This window comes from Crinia signifera, chromosome 5 (genome assembly GCF_055691185.1).
Source record: "Crinia signifera chromosome 5, ASM5569118v1, whole genome shotgun sequence".
In the NCBI taxonomy this organism is placed as follows: domain Eukaryota; kingdom Metazoa; phylum Chordata; class Amphibia; order Anura; family Myobatrachidae; genus Crinia; species Crinia signifera.
Window position 1 is genome coordinate 265,183,045 of NC_139221.1, and position 15,008 is coordinate 265,198,052.

Sequence of the window (15,008 nt, forward strand, 5' to 3'; positions counted from 1 at the left end):
AGTATATCAAGTGATGACCTGGACCAACTCATTGTAATGTGGCATACAATAAACTGGATGGCATTATAATGATAATAATAGGAACCAAGATCCTATAATGTTGTACAATATAAACCTGGGACACTGTATGCCATAATGGGAATTGGGGATACTGTGCTGCATAATATGTGCTGGCAGCTGTATGTGCCGTATTGTAAACTAAGGTACTACTATGGGTCATAAAATAAACTAGGGCACTAGGGATACTCTAGGCCCAGGGCAACCTGGGGTATGAAGGGGGAATTTTACTAAGATGTGAGTTCTATTTCCCATATGATGTTGCTATGGGCAACCAATCAGATACTTTCTATTATTTTCTAGAAGGTGTTAAATAAATAAGTAGTTGATTCTAATTGGTAGCCCATAGCAACATCCCATGTGAAATAGATCTCCCATCTTAGTCAATTTTCCCCTCAGAAATTATTTTTTTTCCCAGTAACCCTAGCCTAAAGTTTCTTATTAATAAACAGCCCGCACCCAGGTGTCACTCTTAGAAGGTGCCAGCTCATTAACACTAATGCTTTAACAATAATTGCACCCTTCTATTTGGCAAAACGGACAGATAAATAATTAAGAAATTAAGACATATTCATTGTCACAGATCTGCTTAGTCAAGCTTACCTGTTTGGTGATTCTGCTCTGTGTCTCAGTCTGACTCAGTCCTGTCTCCATTCATGCTGCCAGACAGTCTGTGCATTGCTGGTTCATTGATTGATTGCACCTGATTGAAATCCAGGCAGAAGCTGGAATCACCTGTAACCCTTTGCTCTCCTGTTCCATGTGGCTCACCTGTTTAGTTCAGACTGAAGTATTCTGGATTCCTGCCTCAGATTGCAGATTGCCCTCTGTCATTTCCTCCAATCAATACAAGGCAGGGGGGATAAATATCTTGCTCACAGAGGCAGAACTGACTTCAGCAACTTGTCTTCCTGCTGCATGTGCTGGATGTTCTGTGCAGTTCAAGCCTGCTTCCTGGAATCCCTGCGTGAGTCTTCAGCGTTCAGCTCCCAGAGGCTCTGCTTGTCCGGCTGGTCCAGCGCTCCCGGTCTGGTCCACAAATGGTCCAATTCCTGCTCCAGTTCCTGCTCATCTAGTTCCTGTGTTTATACTCGGTTTTCTTCAGTTATTTGTTATATGCCAAGTCAGCCATTTCAGTTCTGTTATCTCCGTCACCTGTTCCTGTGTCAACACCAAGTCGCTACCCTGTCCTGATACCAGTTTCCTGACCTGCCTGCTACAAGCTGCATCCAGCTATTGTGTGCAACGTCTCTGCTGTAATCTTCCAGTAATCCTGTCATTCAGCTGTATCCTGATCCCAGCCATCCAATCTGCAATCATTCAACCATCCAATCTTCAGTCATCCAGCCATCCAATCTTCAGTCATCCAGCCATCCAATCTTCAGTCATCCAATCGTCCAATCTTCAGTCATCCAATTGTCCAATCTTCAGTCATCCAATTGTCCAATCTTCAGTCATCCAATCGTCCAATCTTCAGTCATCCAATTGTCCAATCTTCAGTCATCCAATTGTCCAATCTTCAGTCATCCAATTGTCCAATCTTCAGTCATCCAATTGTCCAATCTTCAGTCATCCAATTGTCCAATCTTCAGTCATCCAATTGTCCAATCTTCAGTCATCCAATCGTCCAATCTTCAGTCAGCCAATTGTCCAATTTTCAGGTATCCTTTTCTCTAAACTCAAATCCTGAACATTGCCTTATCCTCCCAGAACTACCGGCACATAGCTTGTTTATTTTGAACGGACTACCATCTTGTTTATTTTTGCAAAGGACTGCTATCTTTTGTTACTTGTTATTTATCAGAGACTTGCATCTAGTTATTATTTGTCCAATCAAGAAGTATTGATCCTGGTTACATTATCTGTTATATGAGTTCCTTCAATAAACCTGTTTGTGTTAACCCATCTCCGGCTGGTCACGCCTCTCTTCCTGAGATCCGCACCACTCCATCAATCCACCATCTGACCACTCCAGTCACGACTGATTCCACACACCCATTTCGTGACAGTTTGCTGAAGTCACATGGACTTGGTCAGTGATCAGAGTGTGAGAAGTGTGGGTTGTCTAGATCACAGTACCAGCATGGAGAGACAGATTGATCTTCAGTTCTTACTCACAAAGTTCTGGCAAGACTTATCTGGTTGTTCTTGCAAGCTGCAGCAATCCTTGCCGGCTAATGAATCCTCACGTGTCACATCTGCAGCCGCATGTCATTTGGCCTCTTCACCTCTACCCCCTGACTACCTGGCTACTCCAAAGGAGGACGATGAGGCTTCTGCGGACAGTGGGTCTGTCATAAGTCCGTTACTTTGCCATCTGCAATCTGGTTCTGCTTGGACCTTTAAAGAGCCAGAATCAGAGACATTAAAGGTTTTACACCAGTTACTGAATCAACTACAGGAATTACCATCTAAAAAAATTTCTGTAGTCTCCGCCATATTGGACAGTTCTTTGGTACCCCTTTCCAGTGGAACTGTGCGCAAAGGAACTTCCACTACACTTCCAAGTACTCCTGAGAAGTCCTCTCATAAGCCTTGTAAGGACATACCACAAAGCAGACCACGAGCCCAGCTGTCTGAGGAGGAACGTCAGCGGCGCAGGCAGCTAGACCTGTGCTTCTATTGTGGTGGTTCAGACCATTTCATAGAAGATTGTTCTCTCCGTCTGCCCAGAAATGGGGAGATTCCTCCCCTTACAGCTCAGAAAGAAACCCGAGTTAATACTTGGGGCCCTAGAACAAAGATCATCTTGGCCTCCGGGCCTGAGGACACTTCTGCCCTGGCCTCCGGGCCTGAGGACACTTCTGCCCTGGCCTCCGGGCCTGAGGACACTTCTGCCCTGGCCTCCGGGCCTGAGGACACTTCTGCCCTGGCCTCCGGGCCTGAGGACACTTCTGCCCTGGCCTCCGGGCCTGAGGACACTTCTGCCCTGGCCTCCGGGCCTGAGGACACTTCTGCCCTGGCCTCCGGGCCTGAGGACACTTCTGCCCTGGCCTCCGGGCCTGAGGACACTTCTGCCCTGGCCTCCGGGCCTGAGGACACTTCTGTTCTGGCCTCCGGGCCTGAGGACACTTCTGCCCTGGCCTCCGGGCCTGAGGACACACCTGCCCTGGCCTCTGGGCCTGAGGTTGTTCCAGTTATTCCAGTGCAGACTGCCTCGCCCAAGGCATCCGAGGGGTCTGCCATGCACAAAACACTCAATGTGCCCGCCGTGTCTGAGGATTCCGTGGTTCCAGTTTTTCCTAAAAAGTCCAAGATTCTTGATCAGCTGAAGCCTTCCAAAGCCCCAATTCCATCAAAACCATTTCAAGATTCAAGCAGAGAATATTCGCCCATCTATTTTGATGGGGATCTTGTCCATTATGAAGCCCTGGTGAACCAATATTTGTCTATATTGGAAACCGAACCTTCATCTGGTCTCACGCTAGCCAACATCGTCAGTTACCTGTTTTTGTCATTTAAAGGAGAAGCTTTGGAGTGGGCTTGTCCGCTTTATGAATCTAACGACTCCAGACTTCGAGATCTGACATCCTTCTCCAAGGCCGTAGTGGAAAGGTTCGGTTCAAAGACTCCCTGTAAGAATTCCTCCACCACTACAGTTAAAAGTCATCCGGTGGCCAAAACCAACCATTCTTTGCCATCCATCCAAGATTGTGCACCATCTCAACAATGCCTTAGAACCTCCAAGGTTTCAAAAAATTGTCTATTGATGCCCAAATCTATGGACGTTAGAATTGGGTACACATCCATGTCCACCCATTGTGTTGGTTCCTCTGGACTGTCCAATTCTCCAGGATCATCTTATGAAAAGCAATCTGCCCCGTCAATACCCACCATATGTATTGGATCTTCCACTTCATGCTACCTCAGTGGTCCTTCAGGGAGTTTCAATTCAACTGAGAGGTCTTCAATCCTGACCTTAGACCAAGACTCAAATTCAGAGTAAGATTCTGATTATGATGCCACTCCCTTCCTGGGAGGTCCTGTGCTCTCTGGTGCCTGTTTTGCAGAACCTAAAGCTTCACCTTCCTCAAAAAAATCAAAGCATTCATCTAAGAAAAAGAAGAAGCATCGTTGTTAACCTTGAGCTCCCTTCCAAAGAAGGTTCTGGCAAAGGTGTCCGGAGTCCACCCTGAAGGAGGGGGTAATGTCACAGATCTGCTTAGTCAAGCTTACCTGTCTGGTGATTCTGCTCTGTGTCTCAGTCTGACTCAGTCCTGTCTCCATTCATGCTGCCAGACAGTCTGTGCATTGCTGGTTCATTGATTGATTGCACCTGATTGAAATCCAGGCAGAAGCTGGAATCACCTGTAACCCTTTGCTCTCCTGTTCCATGTGGCTCACCTGTTTAGTTCAGACTGAAGTATTCTGGATTCCTGCCTCAGATTGCAGATTGCCCTCTGTCATTTCCTCCAATCAATACAAGGCAGGGGGGATAAATATCTTGCTCACAGAGGCAGAACTGACTTCAGCAACTTGTCTTCCTGCTGCATGTGCTGGATGTTCTGTGCAGTTCAAGCCTGCTTCCTGGAATCCCTGCGTGAGTCTTCAGCGTTCAGCTCCCAGAGGCTCTGCTTGTCCGGCTGGTCCAGCGCTCCCGGTCTGGTCCACAAATGGTCCAATTCCTGCTCCAGTTCCTGCTCATCTAGTTCCTGTGTTTATACTCGGTTTTCTTCAGTTATTTGTTATATGCCAAGTCAGCCATTTCAGTTCTGTTATCTCCGTCACCTGTTCCTGTGTCAACACCAAGTCGCTACCCTGTCCTGATACCAGTTTCCTGACCTGCCTGCTACAAGCTGCATCCAGCTATTGTGTGCTACGTCTCTGCTGTAATCTTCCAGTAATCCTGTCATTCAGCTGTATCCTGATCCCAGCCATCCAATCTGCAATCATCCAGCCATCCAATCTTCAGTCATCCAGCCGTCCAATCTTCAGTCATCCAGCCGTCCAATCTTCAGTCATCCAATCGTCCAATCTTCAGTCATCCAATTGTCCAATCTTCAGTCAGCCAATTGTCCAATTTTCAGGTATCCTTTTCTCTAAACTCAAATCCTGAACATTGCCTTATCCTCCCAGAACTACCGGCACATAGCTTGTTTATTTTGAACGGACTACCATCTTGTTTATTTTTGCAAAGGACTGCTATCTTTTGTTACTTGTTATTTATCAGAGACTTGCATCTAGTTATTATTTGTCCAATCAAGAAGTATTGATCCTGGTTACATTATCTGTTATATGAGTTCCTTTAATAAACCTGTTTGTGTTAACCCATCTCCGGCTGGTCACGCCTCTCTTCCTGAGATCCGCACCACTCCATCAATCCACCATCTGACCACTCCAGTCACGACTGATTCCACACACCCATTTCGTGACATTCATCATATAAACATTCCCCAGGGCAATGTAAGCCATGTCAGGGAATGCCCCCTCTTGTTGTGAAAGTCTAGAAAGTTAAAACAGGTCATGACCTCAAGATCTGTTTCTGTTACTTTAATGACATCAGGTTCCATCACCACTTCTTTTCTACACAACTGTACTGCACATAATCTTATTAGAGGTGGAGAAATTCTTCATAAAAAAAATTGGAACCAGGTGGAGCAACTACAGATTTGGAGTAATGCAAAGAACACAGAAAATGATTCCAAGCGCAAAATCTACTATTGTGCAATGTGAAAAAACAAAGGCTGTGCAATGAGTTTCCGGATGTGCAGTGCATAGTTAGGAGTTGACACCATCTGACTGTATTCACTGACTAAAGTTCTTTTGAGATGTCACAGAACAGAAACGTAAATAATCAGCACTGCACACTTTGAAAGTACGAATGTTCTCTTCCTTCAGAAACTCATTATGGGGCTCAGCCAAAGCCACTGGAGAGCCATCATTTTCTAAAACTACAATGGTGGTTTGTAACACCCACTGGTATCGGTAGGTGCGGCAGCTTCACCATACTCGTCCGTCTTTGGTCACTGCTGCTCCGGCGTCCGGTAGAGGATGTCTGATGAGTGTCAGGCAGTGATATCAGTTCCCCAAAGGGTTTGGTGAGTGCTCACCGCCAGCTCTGGGGCACCACCATCTTGCTTTTTGGGCAACTTTCAGTTCTGGATTATTTCTGACCTTCCTTGGTTTCTCTTTCAGTTGTTTAGTTCCTGCCAGAAAGTGCATCCTCAGGTGCCGGTTAGGCATACTTGGTTCTCCTTCGGATCTTCAGTTATTTAGTTTGTGTTCAGTCTCTTTGCTAGGACAACTATCTTCAGTTGTCCATCCAGTCCTCGGTTCCACAGTAGTCTGTAATCCTAAAATCACATGACAAGGGTCACAAGGGTACTCTCTTCAGAGGGCAATGACCTACTGAGTAGACTGAGCGGAGTCCAAACCTCCTTGCGGGGGTCCCTGGCAATGTTCCCTCTAATTTTACAAAGGCTGTGTGCGGCAAAAGATTTTGTTTGTGTAACTTTGGAAGGAAATTTTAATTTTTGTGCGTCATTTATATATAACTGGAAAATGACGTTCAGAATGTGTTAACTTTACTTCAAAATGGTATTAAACATTTAAAACACAGCCCACAATGTAGTTAATGGGTGAAACACACAATAATTGAGTCCACAACTGCAAAAAGGGACCACTGCTGCTTTGTGCGCACTGTTGTAATGTCTGTGCGCACGCTCGTCGAGTTGTGTGCGCGCGCACGAGCGCACAGCTTAGAGGGAACACTGGTCCCTGGTGAAAACCGCTACTAATTTAGATTCCACGTCTCCGCTCAAGAGTCGAGTCAACACCTTTGTGGTCTATGCGAAGACAAAATATCCGTCTTGACAAATTCACACCAACTGACCGGTCCATCTCAGAACAACCACCTGGAGCGGATCCACAAAACCAGTCTGTGACACTCTGCTATATCTCCATATTAACCTAAAACACAATAACATTCCTTATTATCGCATATTCCTACAATTTGGAATGCTTATATATATCAACCTGAAAAGAGATCCCTTAAAGCAGGGGTGTCCAAACTTTTTGCAACGAGGGCCAGTTTTGGTGAGGTGAAAATGTGGGGGGCCAACCATTCAGCCTGACATTCTTTGAATCATTAATCACATCAGAATGGTCCCCTACCCTGCCCCCATTCACTGTATGGGCCAGATTCTCTAAGCTTCAAAAGTGATAAAATGGAGAGTAATAAACAGCCAGCCAATCAGCTCCTACCTGCCATGTCACAGACTGTGTTTGAAAAAATGTCAGACAGTAGCTGATTGGCTGGCTGTTTATCACTCTCCATTTTATCACTTTTGAAGCTTAGAGAATCTGGCCCTACGTCCCCTAGACTGCCCCCCCCCTTCTCTGTATTTCCTCCAGCCTGCCCCCATTCACTGTATATTCCTCTGCCTGACCATCCTTCTCTTTATGTCCCCCAGCCTGCTCCTCCTTCATTGTATTTCCACCATTCGCTGTATGTTCCCCTCTCTGCACCCATTCACTCTGTCCCCCAGACTGCCCCCCTTTCTCTGAATGCCTATCACTGCCTACATTCACTGTATGTCCCCCAGCCTTACTCTCCTTCACTGTATGTCCCCCACTCTGCCCCCATTGACTGTATGTCCCCCTGCCTGCCCCATCCCTTCTCTGTATGTTTCCCAGCCCCTTGTGTGAGCCAGAGGACAGAGAGGCAAAGCAGGCACTGTAAGGACAGGGGATGCTTGGGCTCCCGCTGCTGCCCTCCTCCACTCTGCATGTTACGGGAGCAAGCTTCCCACTTGCTGCACCCCCTCCCCACACACTGCTGTCACTGTGATTGTGGAGGAGGATGATATACAATTGCAGCTGCAGGGGTTGGATGCATACTCATCTGACTGTGGCGACCAGCACCTCCTCACTACTGCAGACAGCAAGGTAAAGGCGCGCTCGCCAGTACCCCACCTTTAGTGATGTGTGTCCTGCATCTGATGCTCCACCCGCTTCTGGCTGGAGCTGCGGGACGCTTAAAATGACAGCACGGGCCGCAATTGGCCCCCGGGCCAAACTTTGGACATGCCTGCCTTAAAGAAACTCCTGCTCCTAAGCAGCAGCAATCTCCCCCTCAGAAGGCCTGCAGGTGCTTGATATATAAACTAGTTAAAAGCCCATCAAAATGATGACTTCTGCACTGTACTTTCACTTTGAACTGTGGCAGTTTTTACTCTCACTTTGAGCTGTGACAGTTTTTAGCCCACAAACTCTCCACCCCACCCCCAGTCCCTATCTGCTCCAGCCTCCAGTTTCTGCCTTCACAGCTTCCTCTCTCCATATCCAGTAAATTTAAAACAGATCAAATTGCTTTCACTTTCTTTTATGACATCATTTAGCACACAAAGGAGTAATTTGCTCTGTCGAGTGGCCAATAGTAGTCACTGATGATACATCACCTCATAGAGGTGAGGAGTAGCAAGCCTTTTATATATTTATATACAGGTTGAGTATCCCGTATCCAAAATGCTCGGGACCAGGAGAATTTTGGATAACGGATTATTCCGTCTTTCGGAATATTTTAATATTTAAATTATGTATTTTGAAGTATCTTGCATGTATGCTGTATAAACACATAAAATACACACAAATATATTTTATTACCACATAAAATACACACAAATATATTTTTTTTGTTCAAAAAACAAGGTTTCAAAACATGAAACAAAATTTGTGTACTATCTCAGATATTGAATTTGAATGCCAAGCAATCATTTTCTTGCACATATATAGTGCCAGTTACATATCATGTCACCAGTAGTGCTGTTACAAATGTCCCCAGTGAGTTTTTAGCAAAAAAAAAAAAAAAAATTTTCACTTTCTGGAATGTATGGTTTTTGGAATAATTCGGATAACGGATACTCGGATACGGGATACTCAACCTGTACTGTATATAGAAAGGTACCAATTTTGAGGCACAAACTGGTATTGAGAGACTAGCTTGGATAGGTTGTGATTATATTGAATGGGCATAATGCAAAGATTTGGTATTACTGGTAAAACGTTCAGCGAACATTTCAAATGTTATTGTACCCTGACCATAAGTTTAGCAACGATCATATGTAAAGGCCAAGTCAGAAAAGTGCAAAACTTGGAGAGAGATAAAAGTACCAACCATCTTTTTTCTGTTCATTTTCAAACACGGCTTGTGAAATAAGAATTTGAAACTTTAAATATAAAATAGACGATTTGTATGAGTAATAACTTAATAAGACACAGATAAAGAGAAAATGTTTTCCTTACTGCTAAATTCTTTATGAATCAATTATCAGCCACTGCAGTTATAATAGTTTCGATGAAAACACAAAAATCCTTCATTTTTTTATGTGATTCAAATGATTTATGCATTTTATTTATTAGCTGTTGTTTTCTTATGTAAAGCAAGTGCTGTTTATTTTCTATACCTAGTCGGAATTGCCGATCTGGGCCCACAAAAGTAGCAGCTAAACACCATTTTCTCAGTGTTCCAAACAAGAAACAGATTATCATCCCCTACAGATGGCATAGAATTTACTGCTCAATCTATTGCTCAGTTATCTTCTAAGTCACAGCATGACACAGGTTGCAGCATTTATTTTATTACCATGTTTTGGGAAAACTGAGAACGTTTTCTGGTTCCAGCATTAACATAGCAGTTTTAGGTTTGTGGTCACTGGGTAGACAATGTTCAGGTTCACAGTCACTAGGACTGACCACTTATACGGTTGACCTTATTCATGTCGACCATCTCTATGTCGAACATAAGCTTGTATCGACCTTTTGTCAGTGTCGACCTTGTGTGTGTTGACCATTTAACCCCTTCAGTGGCAATCCCGAGAATTTTCCGGGCTGTGCCTCAGTGTCCAGTCTGGCAAGCCTGGAAAATTCTCGGGATTGCCACTGCTTAGAGCCGGGCAGCGCTGCTGAGTTCAATCACTGAACTCAGGCAGCTTCGGCTCCCTCCCCTCCGCCGCGCCTCTATTGAAGTCCCCGGCGCCTACTTATGACAAGCCAGCTGTCGGGGACGGGGTGTGGGTGCGCAGGTCCGGGCAGCCGCTGATTGACAGTTCAGCGGCACTGCCTGGAGGCAGTGGTGTTTTTTTTTTAAGGGAGTGCGCCCCATAAAAAACTCACCCAGTGGGGAGCGCTCCCAAAAAAAAAAAAAAACACCACTGAAGGGGTTAAAGGTGTCGACCTAGTCACTGTCGACCATTAGTGTTCGACCTTGTGACTGTCAACCTAGACAATGTCTAATATTTATACCGTAACCGCTGGTTTGTAACTGTCTCATATTGCAATATATGTTGTGGTACTTATGTAGTATCTGGGTGTCCGATTTAGAAGTCGGATCGGTAGCATCGCATCGCATGCGACCAAATCGTATGTGATGCGATGGTCCCGATTTTTCCATAGGATTCAATGTTAAAATGGTCTGAGTCCATTTTAACATAGAATTCAATGGGAAAAAGGGGTCCTTTTCCTTTCCCCACTATCCAAGTGGGCATGGAGTTGGATATAAACCTTCTGGCGAGCGTATCGAGCCACCGAGCCCGAAGCATGGCGAGCGTAGCGAGCCCCGCAAGGGGACACAGAATACTTTTTAAGAATCTGCGTTCGCTCGCCACGCTTTATAAAATCAACTCTATGCCCACTTGGATAGTGGGGAAATGAACAGGACCTTGTTAACATTGAATCCTATCCAAAATCGCATCGCATGCGATATCGGATGTGATTCGATGCGATTTTGCCGAAAATCGCACCTTAAGGTAAGGCATACAATCAGAAAATCGGCAGCCCAGATACTACATAAGTACCTATGTTGTATTTGTCGATGGTCAAAACCTTTCTATTATCATTTTATCTTGTCTGTCTCCCCAGGTTTGAGGGTGGATGTGTGTAGCCTGACTATTGTCATGTTAACTGTAGCACAGATTATTTTAGTAGACAAGAGTGCTTATCATGTGTAAGATAATGACTACCCCACATGTTAAGTTATTAACTTTTCTACTAGCCTAAATATCCCGGGTTTTTGCACAGGAACACGCAAAACCCGGGATTTTAGGCAGGTGGAAATGCTCCCTGTTGAAATAACCCAGGTCGTGAGACCCGGCATTTCTACCCAGGTAGCGACCAGGGTTGAACACGGGTTCAACCTGGGTCACTGTGTAGTGTAAACGGGTAACCGGGGTCGATGCGACCCAGGTCCCGTTCACTACAATGCAAAAGCCTGCGCTAGAAGATGCTCTCATCTCCCAGCGCCTCCCCGACCCCACCTCCCGATGATGTCACCCACCCGGCATTATGCTGGGTGGGGACTCTAGTGTGAATGGGTTCACAAGCCGGGTCGCACACAGGTTGAAGCCGGGTACAAAATCACGGTTGCGACACGGCTTGTAGATGGAAAAAGGGTATAACTGTGCTCAGAGGCGGGTTTAGACCTCATGGGGCCTTAGGCAAGATACTGGTTTGGGCCCTCCTCCCTCAAACAGTCCATAGTACTATATTTTGTGGCTGATTGCAGTAATAGAATACCTTGGCACATGCACAGTCTACCGATAAATGCTCATCTGCGTAAAAGTCAGCATTGAGTACTAATCTGAATTAGGCCCTAGGGCTTTTAAAGTACAGTAGGCTGATTTGTTTGTCCCCCTGCACCTCCCGACCCTGGTGTAGGCGGTCCCTGTCCCCACCGCGGGCTGTGTCCGTTATCAGCGCACCCTGTGGTGTTCGTGTCAGCACGGCTTTGCCTGAGGGAAGCCCGTGCACCAAGAATAGTGTGAATGTTTCCCACATTGTGAGGAGAGAGGATGGCGCCACAGTTCACAGCACGTCCTGACCCCAGGCAGCTATCCCCACCGGGAACTGCCCTGTTAATCACTGCCTCACAGTCAGAGAGTTTCTACAGATAACGCTCCTGGACCGTGAGCTCCTATTGGCTCACGGACGGTCCAGCATAGAAGAGCAACTGACAGGATGGGCTGAGGTGAGCGGTGCAGGGCGGCATTAAAGAGGCAGCACACACATTATGGTTTGTTATATAGTATGTAATGGACATCATGATGTGTGGCACAATGTGTAATGGCCATTATGGACTTATGTGTAAATGTCATTACGGCGTGTGGCTTTATATGTAATGGGTATTACGGAGTTTTCTAAAATGTGTAATAAGCATTATGGTGTGTGGTATAATGTGTAATACCATGCCCCTTTTTGTGATGCCACGCCTCGTTTCCATGAGACCATGCCCCCTTTTTGTTGCGCTGCTTCGCCGCGTAATGGTCCCACGTACTGAGTCGTTGAGTCTGGAACCACCCATTACCATATTTCTAGATTTGCCTATGATTACCTTACAGCAGGGACCTCCAACCTCTATGTCTGTCTGTTTTACCCAGTTTGTTCTTTCAGTATTGTCAACATTTGTAAAGCGCAACAAAATCTGCTGCGCTGTATAGGAAACTTTAAATAAATAAAATGACTATACATCATTCCGGTGGGGGCCGAGGATGGTCGCATACACATGGAGCGCCGTTCTCCCATCCACGGAGCTCCCCATCCTCGGCCCCCGGAGAAGCGTGGCAGAGGAGGCAGCAGGGAACAGACGGAGAAGGCGAGTGAAAGAGACGGTCGGAGGGGGCGAGTGGAGGTGAGGAGGCTGGAACATGGAGCGCGCTAGCGTGATGACATTGTGGCCGTAGGCACACGGACCCAGGGAGCACCAACTGAAACACCCTGCAGCGGTGCGGAGACAGCGAGAATTTCCATTCCCAGCCTGCAGGCCCGGCCGAGGAGGACTGCTGGAGCCCACCCCAAACACACACACCCCAGTGCAATGCAGGAGAACTGCTGGAGCTCCAGGCTGCCCAGGTGAATTTAATGCCCCCCCATGGCATCTGTAATGGGGGGCAATGGACCTCAGCCCAGAGAGGGCCCAACTATCGCCCCCAGCTTCACTAACTCTCCTCTCCCCCCCTCACTGACTGACTCTCTCCCCCCCCGCACTCTCCCTCCAGCTACAGCCAGGGCCCCTGACACGCTGACCCACCCCCCAGCCCCACAGCAGCAGGCCAGCCTCTGGATCCATCCATGCTGGCCGTGGCGTGCTGAAGGGGAGATGGCCTTTTTGAGCCATTTCACTGCTACCCTTGAAATAGCGAAGTCAAGATGGCGCCGCTGATGGCTGCCTAGGATCTGTGCCACCCAGCCAGAACATGTACCCCTTGTCTCACCTGTAGTGTTCCATATCTGTACTGTTTTTTTACTTGCTACCTACAGTATCTGGCTGTTGCAATCACCAAGTGGCGCCGCTGAATGGCTGCCTGGGTGCTGCGCAGCTCAGTAATTATATGTTCCCCATGTCCGTGTCCCTCATCAGGATACAGCTAGTGCATATCTGTATGTGTGATACAGTATATATCTGTACTGTCACTGTTACTTGTTCCCACCCTGGCTGTTGCACAGCAATCCAAACCAAATTCTTAGTATATACTAGTATACCTGGCAAATAAAGCTGATTGTGATGGCTAGCATCCTCTGGAGAGAATCCCAACAGGGGTCCTGTAAGCATACTTACCTCCCTGCCTCCCATCCCTAGCCCTCTTTCCCCCAAGCCTATTCCTAACCCTCCCTGGTAGTGCCTAACCATAACCTTCCTATCCTGCACCCTTTTCCCCATAGCCTAACACGTAACCCCCTCTTAACAATACCTAACCCTACCACCCCAAAACCTAAATCTAACCTCCGCTCACCCACTAGTTCCTAAACCTAACCACCCTCCGCAACCTAATCCACCCCGGCATACTTATGATCAGGATGCAGTTGGGATTCCATTGACGACATCTTCAGCGATGTCGGTATTCTGCCGCCAGTCTTCTGGTCAAGGGTTGAAACTCTAGCATGGGTAATTTGACTGCTGGCATCAGGATCAGGGCCACCATCAGGGTGGGTGCTATGGGGACAACTTGTCAGGGCCGGCCGCCCTTGCAGAGGCGTAGGGCCCAGAGCACTCTATCCCAGCAGACTGAACGGCCACCAGCACCCCCTTCACTACACAGCCGCAGTCCACTTCCCCCAATTCCCCAAAGTCCCGAAGTGCTGGGGGGCGGGCTCTACAAGCGCAACGTCAGGACATACTCGTCATGACGTTGCGGCTATCCTATTACATGCCGGCCGCCCCAGGGTACTGGGGGATGCAGTAGCACTCACTGGCCGCAGTGGCAGCACAGCACACAGAGCGGCCTTGAGAGTGGGAGCAGCAGAAGCCAGTGCCGCTGTCAGATTGGTGGTGAGTAAGCTGCTGCTTCTCTCCATCCACTCCCCACTGATTTTGAAGGGTTTTTTAAGGCTCCGATTCCCCCCTCCATGCATCCACTCTGCTGCAGCAGCGCAGCTTCAGTAGGGATGGGAAAGAGGATCAACAATAATGAAGCTGTGGGGAGGAGAGGAACAAATAAGTATAATGATAAAACTGCAGCAGTGTGGATGGGGGGGGGGGGGGGGGAGAGGAAGCATTTCCAAGTGTATAATTTGGGTAGCTCCACCCATGCCCCACCACTTTAATGTCACGGCCACCGGCTCCGCCCCCTATTTCCTGTAGATGGCTGCCCTCTCCTGGAAAGTCGGCAACCCTGCGTAAGCAACATAATAAAGCAATGAGGAAGGCAAGTCCTGGTTGCATAGGGAGAGGAATCCACAGCAGAAAGAAAGAAGGGTACTTGTGTATTATCTGGGTGCCCAATATTTCCATCGTAGGGCATTGTCCAATCAAAAATCGGGTCCCATCCCATATGAGCGCATGCGATGCGATGCAATGCGGTCTGATTATTTTTTTTTGTATAATCAGTTTTTATTGAATATTGAAAGAAATAACAGGGGATTCATACACTCATATAAATAGTCTGCTTGTCTCGACGCAGCGAGGCAAATAGTTGTCAACAATAAACAATAGTGTAAATGCTCTTAATGAGGTCCTCAAA